The sequence below is a fragment of the Corvus hawaiiensis genome, chromosome 19 (genome assembly GCF_020740725.1).
Source record: "Corvus hawaiiensis isolate bCorHaw1 chromosome 19, bCorHaw1.pri.cur, whole genome shotgun sequence".
Lineage (NCBI taxonomy): Eukaryota > Metazoa > Chordata > Aves > Passeriformes > Corvidae > Corvus > Corvus hawaiiensis.
The window spans coordinates 2,440,975-2,456,855 of record NC_063231.1 but is presented as its reverse complement, the minus strand read 5'-3'; the positions used below and the strand labels follow the sequence as shown (position 1 = coordinate 2,456,855).

Here is a 15,881-nt window from a genome sequence, read left to right as displayed (position 1 = left end):
CTGACTACGATGTCCTTGCAGGTCTGGCAGTAGCAATAGGACAGGGCAGCTGCTGCACCTAAATATGAGCAGCACTGAGGTTTGGGATGTGGAGATGTAGATAAATCCTGCAGTCAGTCCCCTCTTGCAGGTTGAAGAGGAAGATGCTGCTGGTTAATGCAGAAGTTCCCTCCCAAGCAGACCTTGGTGCTTAACCATGTTAATTAAATGCTTTCAAAAACCACAAGATTGACCTTCACTGCATGCCCACAGATTTTTCTCTCATTTAACAAGCAGAGGGTTGTCAGAGTAGCCTATTAAAGGAGAAGAAAGGCAATGCTCTAATACTGTTGGGTTTTGACCTGTTCCAAGGTGTTTTTCTGGTTTTTAACTCCTAAGAGATGAAAACCGCAATCCCCTAACAACCTACCAGGAGAAACCAGGCTGGGACAAGGAGTTCTTGCCTGAAACAAGACATAAAATCTGATAAAATAGTGAACATAATACTTAAAATTGATATTTTTTCAGATATCTATGCAATAAGATATCTGATAACCGAGACAACCATTAAATCTACAGGTCCTTGTGTAGCCAGAGAGCTGCTGCTGTGTGACATGGAATTATCCTTTGGGAGAGACCCTCTGGAAAAAAATAAAGGCAAATAACACAGACTCTGACTTCCTTACCTTTCCCAATGACACCAGCAATTTGCTCATTACTAATAAAACTTTGGAACCTTTCTACAGAGAATTTGGATTCCTGCCAAGGAATCAGTTTTATAAATTAACCACAAGAGCAGATTGTGCATTGCGTGGAAGGACATCCCACATCCCAAAGCAGCCCCCTGACAGCAGCATCGGAACTGGAGGGAGAGCCCAAAATAACCCCTGGCAGCTGGGGAGGGTGACACCGATGCTGCACTCAGAGATGATGAGAAACAAGTTGCTTTCTGGAGACAAGAAATGAAAAAATTCTTCACTGAAAGAGTGATTGGGCACTGGAATTGTCTGCTCAGGGAGGTGTTGGAGTCACCATCCCTGGACGTGTTTAAAAAAAGCCTGGATGTGGCACTCAGTGCCATGGTTTAGTTGATGAGGAGGTGTTGGGTCATGGCTTGGACTTGATGATCTCAAAGGTCTTTTCCAGCCTGGTTCATTCCGTGATTCTGTGGAGTGAGACAAGGCTGAATTCGCAGGGTTTGGCAGAGAGAAGGACCCCCGGGGCTTGCACCTCTGCGGGTCCCTGTGGGGTGCCAGCAAGGGAGTGTGCCCTGGGAGTGTCCCTTCCTTGGAGCCACCTGAGCTGGGCAGCACCTTGGGCTTCCTCCTAGCATGACTTCAGCTCCATTCATGTCACCAGGCAGCTTCCTTTAAAGCCAGGCATGCCGTTTTTTCCCTTTCTTTTTTTTCCTTCCCCTCAAAAACATTTGGTACTTCCCCCGCAAGAAATCAGGAGCTTGCTGTCTGATAAGGGGCTGGAACAGCTTCCTGCAGTAGCAGAGAATTCCTCCTCTGGCTCTTCCTGCGCCGAGCCAGAACAATGCCAGTGCTTCCAGCGTCACTTTACCTCGGAGCACCCTCATTTAGGGTCCATCCTGTGCGAGCATCTCCTGCCAAGGGGGGCTGCTTTTCCAGCAGTTTGCTTTAAAAAGGGTTTTTAAAAAGGCATCGCCACAGCAGAAAGGCAGGAGCAATCCTGAGGTTCACTCAGAGCTGATGCAGAGCAGGGCCCTGTTTGGAACAGTAGGGGCTGGAGAATTTTTTTTCTTTTCCCTTAAAGGAGAGGCTAAATAGGATTTTTTTCGTGTCTTCTTGCTGAAAGTGCACACGCACGTGCTAAACTCAGCGTCCGAGTCCTTTTGCAGGACTCAGTGGGACCGAATGTGCTTGAGTGGGGTTGAGCACACACATAAGAATTTACAAGGTTGGGATATATTTTGTCCTGGTTGCTAAGTGGGATGGACACTATGGATCTGTGTTGATGATTTATGTTACCCTGCTTCTCTTGGTTACTTTTTCCCCCCCATTTCTGCTTATCTGCTCATGCACATGGGAAGCAGTATCATTTTTGGGAGTTTGTGTGTATAAGTGAAACTACAGCCTCAAACCTCACATGGGGAGTTCTGTGGGGGCTTTGACAGAAAGGCTCATGAAGGGAGGTTTGTATTTTCAGCTCCTGCTTTAGAAGGCTGGGTGGAGAGGTGTGACCTGACGGGCTTTGATTCACGTGGACATATGTAGAGAGAAAAAAATCTGCCCACTTGTGTCACTTTATTGGGAGGACAAGACTTGCTGCTGCCACAAGTCTGTCACAGTGCTGTGCTGTCATGGATTTCTTCAGTGTGTTCTCCAAACTGAGATAAAATTGCGTGATAAAAACTGGGGAAAGGCTTTTGATCTTTATATATGGCTCGTGTTTTTTATATTCCAGACAAGCAAATGTGTGCTCTTCAGCCTGGAGGAGGCTGAGGAGAGATCTCGGCAATCTGCAGCTTCCTCCCGAGGGGCAGCTCCAATCTCTGCTCGCTGTGACAGGGACAGGAACCTGGGGATGGCTGGAGCTGTGTCAGTACAGGGTTAGGTTGGATTATCAGGGAAAGGTGTGGGCACTGCCCAGGCTCCCCAGGGAATGGGCACGGCCCCGAGGCTGCCAGAGCTCCAGGAGCGTTTGGACAGCGCTGCCAGGGATGCCCAGGGTGGGGCTGTTGTGGTGTCTGTGCAGGGCCAGGAGCTGAGCTGCATGATCCCTGTGGGTCCCTTCCAGCTCAGGATATTCTGGGATTCTTTGGAGGTGTCTGGAAGGTCGTGCTCTCTGACCTCTGGCTAAAATGGGTTTGAACTTGAAAGAGCTTCCCTGGGAGCTGCATCCACCTTGCCCTGCACAGCCTGGAGCTCCTGGAGCCTTCCTGCTGTGCCAGCCTGCTCTGCCGAGGTGTTTGCAGCACCCAGAGCTGGTGCCCGTGGTCTCACTGCTGCTGCCATGGTGGTGCTGGAGCAGCTCCAGTCCTCGCCTCTCTGTGCCCGTGGGCTCCTGGAGCAGCCCCTGTCGCTGCTGGCCGTGCCATAACAGGAGGGCAGTGCCCGGAGCTGCGGCGCTGGAGCCCTGGGTGCCAGGGCTCAGAGGGGACGTGGGTTTGGGTTCCTGTGGCTTCTCCCTGGGAATGGTGTTCCTGGGTGTAGGACCTACCCTTTTGCTGGAGGCATTGCCAGCAGAGGGAGCAGGAGTTAGTTCCTCCCCTCTGCGCTGTCTGGGACTATAAAATGCCATCTTTAATAACTGAGATATAAAAATAAGCAAGCTCTTACATCATTAAAGAATAGTGGGAGAGCTGTGTGATGGTGTGGCACAAAGGCAGGTTGATCAAAGCCTTGACCATGTTGAAACTTAATCACAATATTTGGCTGGACCTTTGCAAAAATTCCCCGTGAGTATATGCAAGGAAGCAGATCCTCTCCTTCCGTGCCAGAGCTGCTGGTGTTGTGGTGTTCCTCTAATGCAGGAAAACTCACTGGGCAAAGTTGCCACCTGATTTCTGACCTGCACATGGATGAACACAGCCCTGCTGTTCATCAGGGCCTTCTGCAGAAGGCGAGGATGCTTGATAAAGAAATGGCTTGTGGCACATGCCTCTGTTTCCACCTGGCTCTAAAAGTCATTGATATTTTATAGCTCATGGCATGACCAAATCAGTGGGCAGTTTTCTTTCTGTGGAGCATAAATGGCCCATTTTTTCCCAAGGTATCTTTACTCAGGAGCAGAAAATTATAACTCCCAAGTTTTACATGCAGAGCATCAGCAGGAGATGTCTGATAGCAGTGCAGCTGAAATGTCCAAATTTACAATATGCTGAACAAACGCAATCTGTGCTTGGTAAAATGAGACTCCTGTGGCTGCCTGGAGCCCCTGGTGACAGCAATAAAACTGTACCTCACATTGCCCTGATTGGATTTTGTTGCAGCCTTTTGTGAGGGTGATGGCACCAGGACACGTATCCCACAGGGGAGGTGCTCATTGAGCAAAAACATCTCCGTGGGGGAATGGGGCTGCATTAAGGCGTGGGGAGCAGGAGCTGGAGGATGAAATTTCCATGCATTCTCTTCTGGGGACAGGGACACCCCAGAGGGGCTGTTGGCAGAGCTCCCCAGGTGAGCCCTTCCTGTCCCAGTCACACCCTTTTGATATCTAGGCCCTGCTTTTCTCATGTTTAAATCTCCTGACTCCCTTAGGCTGGACAAGCCTCAGCACTTGCCCACAGGGCTTTGCCAGTGGGTGCTACAAGGCAGCATCAGGAAGCTGTCTGTGTGTGGGGTGTCAGGCTGTCCCTTTTGGGGCTGAAGGCTGGGCTGAAAGCTGTAGCCAGCTGCTACAGCTAAGCCAGGAGTCTGGCACAGCCTTTACATCCCTGACCCTGCTCAGCCTGGCACTTAGGCCAGCCTTGATGGGAACGTGAGCTCAGGCTGAGCACGTGCTTAAACCCGAGCAGCAGCAAGGCCCAGGAACGCTCCCAGCTGGAGCCGCGGTCGGGCTGTGCCCGCAGCAGCATCAGCGAGCGGGTGGCAATGTCACCTTCCTGTCCAAAGCCATTTGCCTTTCTCCGTGCTGGCAGCACAGCTGGCAGCTCCAGGAGGCCCTGGCTCGCCAAGTGGGTGCTGGCACTGCCAGGCTGGCTGCCCCTGCAGCCGGGGCAGAGGCAGGAGCTGGTCTGTGTACTCAGGGGAGATGCAGCTCTGCTGCAGAGCTCCCACTCTGCTGCTTCAAAACTCCTTTGCAAGATCTGCTGAGAGAAAATCCCAGCTGCACCGAGCACATTAGAAACCTGAAAAACAATATTGGAGCTGGAGAGAGACCTTGAACAAAAATGTGTCTGTGGGGAAAGAAAATTGGGGTTGAGGCTCAGCAGAGCAGGGGGGAATGGAGTTGAACTCGATGATCCTTGTGTGTCCCTTCCAACTCAGGATATTCTGTAATTGTATGAGGTGGATTCTTTACTATTGGGAGCAGTGGGTTTGGGAAGTACAGAAGTGTTTGTAGCTGGGCTGGGGCTCATGGATTTAAGGCAAATCCTGCTCCCCTCATGACTGAGGCAGATGGAGCACCTGCTTTTGTGTTAAATGTGGGACAGTGGCTGCTGCCCGCTTGGGATATGTGTGGGAAGTTGGTCAGAGCCCCGTGGTCACTCGTGGTGTTCTGAGGTGAAATCTTGGTGGATAAGGGGAAGTAAAAAAACACGAGTGGAGAACTGGAAGTGATGCCCAGCTCATGGGCAAACCCATAGCATCCCCTCAGCTCACCCACTGGCTGTGGGAGCTTCATCTCCTCATCCATGGGGCTGCATGGGGGGCACCCACTGGCATGGCAGAGTCCCTTGGAAGACTCCATAGGGTGCTGCTGCTGCCCTGAGGAGCAAAGCCCTCCCTGCCTTCTATTGGAGGGGCAGAGCCAGGCACAAAGGCTAGGATAAGACACGATGCAGCAATATTTGGGAAGCTCTTGGCCCTTCTGTGCTGCTTTTCTGCTGCTGGCAGGTGTGGGAGGTGTCTGTGCCCCTGCCCATGCGTCCCCTGTGCCCGGGCAGAGCCCACCCCCTCCTCTGCCCACCTCCTCCCCATCCCACCTCCTGCTCTGCCATGGGCAGGTGCTCTTTGGCACGGGGAAAACAGACACAGAGGTAGTGGCAGTGAAAGCAGCCTCGTCCTCCAAATCCTCCTGCACAAAAGCCCTTTTGTTCCCCGGGTGAATTCCAAGAGCTTTCCTCCAGTTTTGATTCCAGTAAACTCCCACTGCAAGCAGACAGGCGAGGGCTGAAAACAAAGCGGCAGCAAAATGAAAAGTCCCTTGTAAAAAACCCCGGCCAGGGCTGGAGGCTCTTGTCTAACAGCTTTCCTGGCCTGCAACTCCTGTGGATTTCCTGATTGGAGATAAGCAGCAAAGAAAACAAGCTCTAGGATGGGGAAGCAGCGAGGCCAGTGGACCTTGGCAGAAGGAAAATGGGGCTGTGATTTATGGTGTGCAGGGGACTGGGGGAGCGCCTGCCCCATCCGCTGGCTCCCTGGAGCTCCACTGCTGGGATTTCTCATGATATGGGGGAAGGGGAGAGGCCATGAGGCTCCAGTGGCCTGTGTTGCTCCGTGGGGTCTCCATCATCATCACATCTTTCCCAGAGCAGCCAGGAGGATGTGGCCATCTCACTGCTGGAAGCCACAAGGATTGCAACCAGCTCCAGTGACCACAAGGAGCACAAAGCCCAGTCCTTTAGGGCATCTCTTGGACCCCAGCAGGATTTCCCTGAACCTTGGCTGTGTGTTTCTTGCAGCTTCCCTGTCGTGCAGCTGTGAGTGATTTGTAGGATTTGAGGGCATTTGGGACTGTGTGATGGGAGGAGTGGAAGGGATGCTTGGGCCACCTGTGAAATCAAGTTGCTGGGTGGAAAAACAGTTAAGCAAAAGAAGGTGAGAAGAAGGAAGAGGCTTTGGTCCCGAGGGGATGCCTGTCAGGCTGTTGGAGATGGGAGGGCGCATGGACAAAGCATGGAATTCTGCATTTGTGGGCTGCATGCTTTGGCAGCTGCTGACATCCTCATCCATGGAAGTCCCTTGCTTTGGGGGATGTGACTTGGAGCCCGCAGCTGCAGAGGTGCTTCTGCCTGAATTCCTCACTGCACACACCGGGCAGAGGGGACACGCAGACAGGGCTTGTGCAACTTTGGGTGTTGGTGAGATCCTTGTGGGTCCCTTCTAGCAGGGTGTTTGTGATTCTCCATCTCACCCATGGCCATGCATGGGGTTGTTAGGGGTGATATTTGAGTGTGCACATGCTGGTGCTCATCCCTTGCACACCACCGCCTCCTCCCCTCTTCAGCCCGTGGATCCGAGGCACTGCCAGTTCCTCACAGAGCCTCTTGCAGCTGGGGTGAATCAGCAGAGAGCTGAACATTCCCACCTTGCACTCGCCTGGGAGGAGAGTGATTGGGATCTCCGAGGGCTGGTGCAGGGGTCAGCTTGGGGCAGCCGAGCCCCGGGTGGGTGGAATTCCCTGGGATCAGGTGCGCGGCTCAGGTGTGTGTGGGGTGGTGATGCCACTGCACGGAGGTGCTGCTGTTTGGGAGGAGCTGTTCCTTTGCCCCAGGCCACCGGAGCAGCTGGATGCACATGCCAGATGAGTTCAGCCAGTGTTGTAACAGGGTTTTTAATATTCCAGTCTCCTGTGGCCTGTGCTGAAAGCTGTAGGCAGGCAACGAGCTCCTATCTCCCATCTCCCATTCGCACCTAAGGGACCACGGATTTCAGGCTGCTTTGCATTGCAGCTGCTGTCTGACGGGAAGCTGGCTGATCCTGGCAGGGCAGGGTGTCAGGGGAGGGCTCTGTGTGGCCTTGTCACATCTGCAGATGCCAGCGTGGTGCTGGCACCAGCTCAGCAGGAACAGGACGGGTGGCCCCGCGCTGTTCCTGTGATGGATTGGAAGTGATGCTGTGTCTGGGCTGGGAAGGGACATTGTCTGGCAAAGCTGTTTGTTGTCACCTCCCCATTAGCATCAGGAGAGAGCATGTGGCTGCTCTTTGCTGATCTGTGAGTGTGGAAATGGGCACTGAAGGCCTCATTCCCTCTCATGTTGGTTTTCCTGCAGGCCAGCACTGGAAGGGGGTGGAGGAAACACATTGGACCAGAGCCCAGTTGGGAAGAGAAATCCATGGTGCTGGAATGTCCAAGCCAGTGTGGCAGCCCATGAAACAGCTCAGTGAGGTGTCCGTGAGTTCCACAGGACAAAAAGGATCCTGAACTCCCATACCTTTAGGATCATCTCCATTAGATGACCCTCCTTCATCTCCAGACTGGCCCTGGGTGCTGGTGTCCCACAATACCTGCTGGATGGTTGCTCCAGCATGTGATTATCCCAGTGCTCCCTGCAGGAGCTGCAGGGGGGCTCAAGTTTGTTTGGTGGGGGGCTCCAGGGGGTACAGAATTGCCCCAAAGCTGTATCAGCTCCCCGTCCCCTCCCCAGCATCCCTGCAGCCCCTCCTCAGGGCATGTGTTAGCACAGAAGCTCATGTCTGATCTCTATCAAAGTGTCTCTTCCTCTTTGCACTCAGAAGGTCTGAACTCTTCTAGAATTTGGAAATGCACTCTTATCAGAGTGACAGACAGACTCTCGTAACCAAAATGTGCAGATAAACAAGAAGAAATTGCATCCCTCTGGTTTCAGTATTGACATGAGTAATCCAGCAGCCCGCAGCCCTTTTGCAGGGTGTGTTAAGAGGAAAATGGGCAGAGTAAGAGAGATTAGCCCAAAATTACCTTCAAAATTGAATTACTGAAATACAGAGCTTGAAAGGTGGACAAATAGGTCCTGATATTTGCAGAGTTTGGTGACATTTCTGTCTGTGTCTGCGCTGCAGGATCCACAGATTAAGCCTGCTGGAGTCCGTGTTGCAGAGCTCTCTGCTCTGCCTTGTTCCAGTGTTTTCTTCTGGTGCTGTTCAGAGCTTCTCCTGCTGGAGGCCGGTCTGAGGCAGGCACGAAGCCCTGACCTTGTGATTTTACCTCGCAGCAAAGCTGAAGATCTTTGTCTCCGCGGTGTTTGTGCCTCAGCAGGGCTGACCTACGTCAGCCGCCGCCGGTCGGGAGCACGGCTCCCGCGGCAGAGCCAGGCCCTGGGCCGCAAATAACCCTGGCATTGCTCAACCCCGCCACTGGTTCACCGGGTGCACCTCGCCCGCTCCCTCACAGCCCTGCTATTTTGGTTTGGAGCCTCTCCTGCCAGGGGTTTATTACAGGTTGCAGGGTTGAGTCAGAGGAGCGAGTTCAGCCCTGCGACGGAGAAACCCCGGGGCAGCTGCTGGCATGGCTGGGTGCTGGGACGTGGCTGGGTGCTGGGGCATGGCTGGGTGCTGGGGCATGGCTGGGGTCTGGGACATGGCTGGGTGCTGGGGCATGGCTGGGTGCTGGGACATGGCTGGGTGCTGGGACACATCTGGATGCTGGGACATGGCTGGGTGCTGGGACATGGCTGGGTGCTGGGACACATCTGGATGCTGGGACACATCTGGATGCTGGGACATGGCTGGGTGCTGGGACATGGCTGGGTGCTGGGACACATCTGGATGCTGGGACATGGCTGGGTGCTGGGGCATGGCTGGGTGCTGGGGCATGGCTGGGTGCTGGGACACATCTGGATGCTGGGACACGGCTGGATGCTGGGACATGGCTGGATGCTGGGGCATGGCTGGGTGCTGGGGCATGGCTGGGTGCTGGGGCACATCTGGATGCTGGGACACGGCTGGGTGCTGGGGCATGGCTGGGTGCTGGGACATGGCTGGGGGCTGGGACATGGCTGGGTGCTGGGACATGGCTGGGGGCTGGGACATGGCTGGGTGCTGGGACATAGCTGGGGGCTGGGGCATGGCTGGGTGCTGGGACACATCTGGATGCTGGGACATGGCTGTGTGCTGGGGCATGGCTGGGTGCTGGGACACATCTGGATGCTGGGACATGGCTGTGTGCTGGGGCATGGCTGGGTGCTGGGACATGGCTGGGTGCTGGGGCATGGCTGGGTGCTGGGACATGGCTGTGTGCTGGGGCATGGCTGGGTGCTGGGGCATGGCTGGATGCTGGGACATGGCTGTGTGCTGGGACATGGCTGGGTGCTGGGACATGGCTGGGTGCTGGGGCATGGCTGTGTGCTGGGGCATGGCTGGGTGCTGGGACATGGCTGGGGGCTGGGACATGGCTGGGTGCTGGGGCATGGCTGGGTGCTGGGGCATGGCTGGGGGCTGGGACACATCTGGATGCTGGGGCATGGCTGGGTGCTGGGACACATCTGGATGCTGGGGCATGGCTGTGTGCTGGGGCATGGCTGGGTGCTGGGACATGGCTGGGGGCTGGGACATGGCTGGGTGCTGGGACATAGCTGGGTGCTGGGACATGGCCACCCTCGGGACAGGACAGTGACTTGCATTCCCACCATTACGATGTGGGAGCTGACGGTGCCAGTGGGTAGTTTGGGGTCAGCTGGTGTGTAGTCACTGGGGCAGCTGTGCCCAGGCCATGCTCTTCTCTTCAGGAGCCTTGGGAATTAAGATGGGATGCAGACACAGCATCGCCTGCTCCGGTCTTGTGCCAGTGTTTCAGGGTTTCCTGCTGTGCTGTCAGTCTGATACACGTTGGAAAAATTCACCACAGCCATAAAAGTGCTCTTGCCTTTCCTGCTTCCTGACCCAAAATGTGGCTCCTGGGGGACAGAAAGGAAAATAAGTAATGCTTTAATTCAGACATAAAGGTGTGAGTCACAGTGTGGACACCATGGGGCCGTGGTGTGCTCAGACCTGGATGTGCCAGCAGCCACCAAATGTGCCAGCAGCTCCATGGCATCCAAACGAGAGGAGGAAAGCCTGGAGCTGGGAGCCACCTTGGCCCCACGACTGTGGTGGGCTCTGCTCCCTTCCCCAGGCAGCCCAGAAGTGTTGTTAAGGAAACACATTCCAAGTTTGCCGTTTCCAAGGAGTTGTTGCAAACAGCCATGAGGGAAGACACAGATAAAGGACGTGTGGGAAATGTCCCTGTCCTGCACAGAGGACACACCATCATCCCTGGAGCATCTCCATTTGCTTCCAACAGATCCAGTTGCTCCTGGCAGTGATGGAAGAGCAGCCAGTGGCACTTGGCCACTTACTGGCAGGGCTAAGGAGAGAGCAGCTCCATCACGTTTCAAGGAGAGAAATGAAGCACAAATCTATCTTATCCTGTCCCTTGGCCTTTGGTTGAAACTTCTGCAGCTTTTAAACATCTCTTGCATATTAAATTCTTTTTTTGTGGCTTAATGCAGGATTGGAAACCAGATTTTCAGACCCACTTTTCCACATCATTGGTGCTTACGTGAACACCTGGTTTTTGGTTTTCTCCAGAAACAAGGGCTTGGCTGAAGCTCTGCATTTACAAACTGGATGGTGGGCACAGCTCAGGTGCTCACCCACCCTGTCCCTGGGGCTCTGCACAGCAGGGATTTAGGCACCTTTACCAAAAGGTTACCAAGGCACACAACCCAGTTATGGGGGCAGAAGTGGTGCGAGAACTTCCCTGGTGCCTCTCCACCACAGTCACCAACGTCACCAAGACCCCTGTCACCTGCGGGTCTGTCCCACAGGCATTTGAATCCAAGAGCCCTAGCCTGGTTCCACACTTGGACTGCCCAAATAACAAATTTCAGAGGGATTCACCCATTTGGAGCCTGTGGGAGGAAGGGGGTGGTGCAGGGGTTGCTGTGGTCGTGGCTGTGGAGATGCCACATGGGAGGACATGTGCGGCTGCCTCGGGGAAGTGGCCACCAGGGTTTTGTGCTACAAAACCCACCAGAAGTGGCTACTTGAGGAATGTGCCTCCATTTGTGTTCTCTTTGAGGGCTTGATTTCCATTTCAGCTGGAATGGAGCCAGAAGGCGTCTGGGTATGGCTCCAGCAGCACAGCTTCTCCTCAGGCCCACTCACTGAGAATATACTTCGTTATCTCTGTGTGTTTTAATTTTCCAGCACAGCAGCTCAGCAGGGAGCCCCAGGCTCTGCTCGGTGGCCGTTGTTTAGTCTGGAGTGGGCAGTGTGTGGCTGTGGGGACACCAGGAATGCTCCCGGCCTTCCCGCTCCTCTCACACTGGGCTGGGATGTCCCCACGTGTGGGATTCCTGGGAGAGACCTGGGTGGGATTAAAGGCTTTTCACCTTGAGAACTGGGCAGTGGTGACGAGCTGGTGCTGGGGCAGGTGACGGAACTGAAGGAGATGGACAAGTCCATCCCCAGCCCTCAGACTGTGCCAAGATGGTTTGTATAACAACTGTAAGAATTTGCAAGTATAAATAATGAACCTGTGAGATGATCCTTAATACTTGTTAAAAATATTTCTTTCACTTCTTTGGTCATTTTTGGTCACTTTGTGAAAATACTTTTAAATACAAGGTTGTTAACACCTACAGCAGCAGTTGGTGACCCTGCTCTGCCCTGGCTGCCATCAGCAGCTTTGAGATATCTCAGTGTTTGTGTCCAGGAGGGCTAATGAGTGGATTTCTCAGACATTTGGGTATTTCCAGGTGTCCTGTAAGGCTTAAAGTTCTCTTTGACAGCATCAAGCTCACCATTGTTACTGCAGTGTGGGCTGGAACCATGCTGTGGATAAGGGATACCCTTTGCACTTGCAGACCAAGGCTTTGCGCGAAGAGCTCTCCTGCTGGGCATCTCCAGGGTGGCTGGGACACAGAAAAAAATAATCTTAATTCCTTGGTTTTGCAAGAACCGTCTGGGCCTGGAGTTTTGCACCTAAGCCATCGCCAAGGGTCCTTTCGCTCTGCAAAGTGGCACTTCAGGATCAGGCCAGACATTGGTTGTGGAGCTTTGTGAGCTGCCCATGAGCTGCCAAAATTCACTCTCTTCTGTGGAAACCCACCAAACATTCCCATTTTGCCCTCATTTTAGATGTGGGGGTTTGCTCACACAGAGAGTACAGCTGCTAGGGGAAAACCAGATCATTTAGCTTTCAAAACCTTCCAAGAAATCAGACAAAAAATCCTTGGGAGAGACAGGAATTGTAAATGAGCCACTTTTATCTCCTAAAAAAATGGGAGAAAGAGGCATTTCCCACCTGTGCAATTTTACCAGCAAGTTATATGCTAAAGAGTGTTGTTTGAAAGGAAATGTTGCTACATGGCTATTGGAACACAGCTTTAATAATAAATTGTGGTGAAGACAGAACTAGTTAATATCCTTTGAAGGAAATAGGAGCTTTTTGTGGCAAGGAACCATTTATTTTGGATTATATCATAAAAAGTGTTCGACTGCAAGTGAAAAGTCTGGAGACTGGGGAATGGGATTTTCCTTCAGAAGTCAGAGTTTATTTTCTGTTACAGCCTATGTGGGCAGCGAATTCCTCTGTCTTCCCTTTCTGTGTTATTCTCTGTTCTTTTCGCTGTGGAACGTTGAAGTTTCCTTTTTCAATATTGATATTTAGCACTGCCTGAATTGAAGGGAGTTTACAACATCCATCCCTGAGCTTTGTCAGTGCTGGTGGGAAGAGGTTAACGAGCCCCTTGGAAATGTGTTTTTCTCCCCTCCCTCAGGAATTTGGTTTAAGACCTTCACAGGGAAGTATTTAATGTGTTTTCATTAAGTCAGGGTTTCTTTTTCCTATTGCAGTTTTGCTTTCAGACCTCATTTGGTTCTCGGGGTTGGTTGGGCTGGTCCAGGCCCTGCAGGAGCAAATGGGGTCAGTGCCGGGGCACAGGAGGTTCAGTGATGCTGCAGCCAACTGCTGGCATTAGAACCAGAAAATCAGGGAATCATTAAGGGTGGAAAAGCTCTCCAAGCTCATTGAATCCAAGCATTAACCCAGCACTTCCAAGCCCACCACTAAACCATGTCCCCAAGTGCCACACCCTCCTGTCTTTTCGGGAATGGTGATTCTGCCACTGCCCTGGGCAGCCTCTTTTAATGCCTGACCACCCTTTTGGTGAAGAAATTCCTCCTAATTTCTAATCTAAACCTCCCCTGGCATGACTTGAGGCTGTTTGCTCTCATCCTGAGATGGAACTGCTGCCTTGAGCAGTACACTTTCAAGAAAGGCTCTGTAAAGGTGTCCCCTTCTCCAGCACCAGTCGGTTCAATATTTACTGTGGGTAATTTTTTTTTCCTAAAAGAAAGTAGATTTAAGTTTCTGCTTAATGTCACAGATACCCTGGAAGTTTTGCTGAATCGAAACTGGGTTCTGGAGATGTCTCTCAGCATCCACACTTCAGACTCCAAACCAGGCTCAATTTTTTCCCCCTCAATTATTCTTAAAGCTTTGCTTTTGAGTCAAGTGCTTGTGGATGTCTCCATGTGCCAAACTGCAGGGAGAGCTCTCAAATGAGATTTAGCTTGAAGGCTCAGGGACCAGCAAGGCTCCAGGGCTTGTTTACACAGAAAATCCATGGTTTTTTGGGTACTGGGGAGCAGATGTACGATCCCATCTGCTGAGCCACCAGCAGAGCCTTCTGCAGAGGGAGCCACATTTTGAGTTTGTGCTGTGTGTGGTGGTTCACTGGGGCTTTCCTTATTGCAGATTCCAAGGGATTGCAGTGAAAACCCTCTGCACTGGTGGTTTGTGCCTCAGGACTGAGCCCTGTGCTGTTACTTTGGCGTCTGAGGCACCCGCGGCCTGTGTGGACACTGGTGCCTGCCATGGGTGGCTTTTGTGCTTCAGTCCCTGAGCTGGGGACTCCTTTATTTAGTCACCTGCTTTTCTCAGATTTACAATCTCCAAAAGCTCCATTTCTCTGTCAGATGGGGCTGAAATGGGCCCGTGGCTTTTGCACTTGCCACGAGGGACACAGACCGGCAGATAAACACATGTGGTGATTTTTTTCCAGGAAACAAAGCTAAAAATAGTAATGATTCATAAAAACGCTGTGGAAAATACTGGTTTTCTGGTGGATGGAACAGGTACCATCCAATTTTGTGTGTTATTAAGCTGCCTCCACATTTGGAGCTCCTGTGCAGATGATTTTCTGTGCAGTTTAATACAGCATCATCTCCCCAAGCCGACGTCTGCTCTGGCAAACTGGGGGATTTTATTTTGACAGCGAGACACTTGCTTGGCAGTTCCTATTGAACAGAACTGATCTTGAGACTTCCAATTATTTTTTCCTTAAAAAAAAAAGAAGCCTTTTAACTATGTTTGTGTTTGAGGAGAAAGTCAAGCATGTGTGAGCTGGACTGTTGAATTTTGGAGCTGGGGATTGGGGTAAAGGGGGATCCTGGTTCCTGCATCCCACTGCAGCCTTCTGGGGTGGCTCTGCTTCGTATTTCTAGTTTGAAAGTAGTGCCAGGCTCAGGATTGCTGATGCTTCCTGCAAACCACTCACAGACATTGGCCCCAGAGGCTTGGAGAGATGAGTGCTTTGCATGTTGGAACAAAAGGAGCTCAGAAATTTGGCCTGATCCAGTTAAGCCATGAAATCGCCTGATTTCAGCCAGGATTCGTTAAATAACCATGGAGACAGCACATCCCCCCTCAGCACCTGTGGGTGCTGTAGGTGCAAGTCCTGGCCATGGCAATTCCCATTTCCCATCCCTCCTCCCGCTGCCATCGTTAAACCCGTGTCTTACCTGAGCTACTGTTGCTGCTTTCTCCTTTCTTGAAAAGAAAACCCCAAAGAATGTTCAACTGTGCTTGTGCCTTGGCAGCTCGAATGCATGGACAGATTGTGCTTCAAAAAAATGGCAAAGTTTCAAAATATTGTGTTCTGTGAAGAAGAGACAAGGAAAATAAACTCCCCAAAGTGCAGATTTTATTTCACCAGGAGGCGGAAAAGCTTTTAATGTTTATTTGGGTTTGGCATTTTGCTCCCTGGTTCTGCTGACACCACTTGTGAACCACGACCAGATTCGAGGCTGCACAACCTGTTCTGAGTCCAGTTCAAATCAGCTTCATTTCCAGTAGGTTCATTTCCACCCTCCCAGAGCTGCCTGAGGAACCTTCCTGAGGCCTGGGGACAGCACAGGGGGTGGTGCAAGCAAAGCCATGAAGGAAAAAACACAAAAAAGGGAATAACAGAGCAAATCTGTGCCTGTTTCTCACTTGATTTTGGTGGTGCCAGTGTGACTGCAGCAGAGGGAAGGGCTGGTCCTTGGGGTTTGTCAGGAGGCAGCTGCTGCGTGTTCATAGGAACAGTTCAGCCTTAATAGAAGCAGTTCCTCCACGAGAAATTTGGTGGATTTTGTGTCTTGATTTCCACGTGCAAAATCAGTGTGAAGATGCTTTTCCTGTGCCTGTGGCTGTGTTGTTTCCTTGAGGATGCAGACAGGGAGCAGAGAGGTCTCTGGGATGACAGCTTGGAAAATGCCAGAGGAGCAGGGATTTTGTTTGCCTGCACTGCCAGACCTGTATTT

General features: G+C 52.2%; 1 protein-coding gene and 1 long non-coding RNA gene across 2 annotated transcripts in view; both read left to right on the top strand.

The window, feature by feature from the left end:
• The window catches only part of MAP2K6 (mitogen-activated protein kinase kinase 6), a 53,302-nt gene that overhangs the window by 8,196 nt on the left and 29,225 nt on the right, over positions 1 to 15,881 (top strand). The gene's annotated exons all lie outside the window — the stretch shown is intronic.
• On the top strand, positions 5,402 to 8,884 carry LOC125335615. Its single transcript, XR_007207501.1, has 3 exons — positions 5,402 to 6,310; positions 7,604 to 7,719; positions 8,373 to 8,884. It is a non-coding gene; the product is annotated as an uncharacterized LOC125335615 (long non-coding RNA).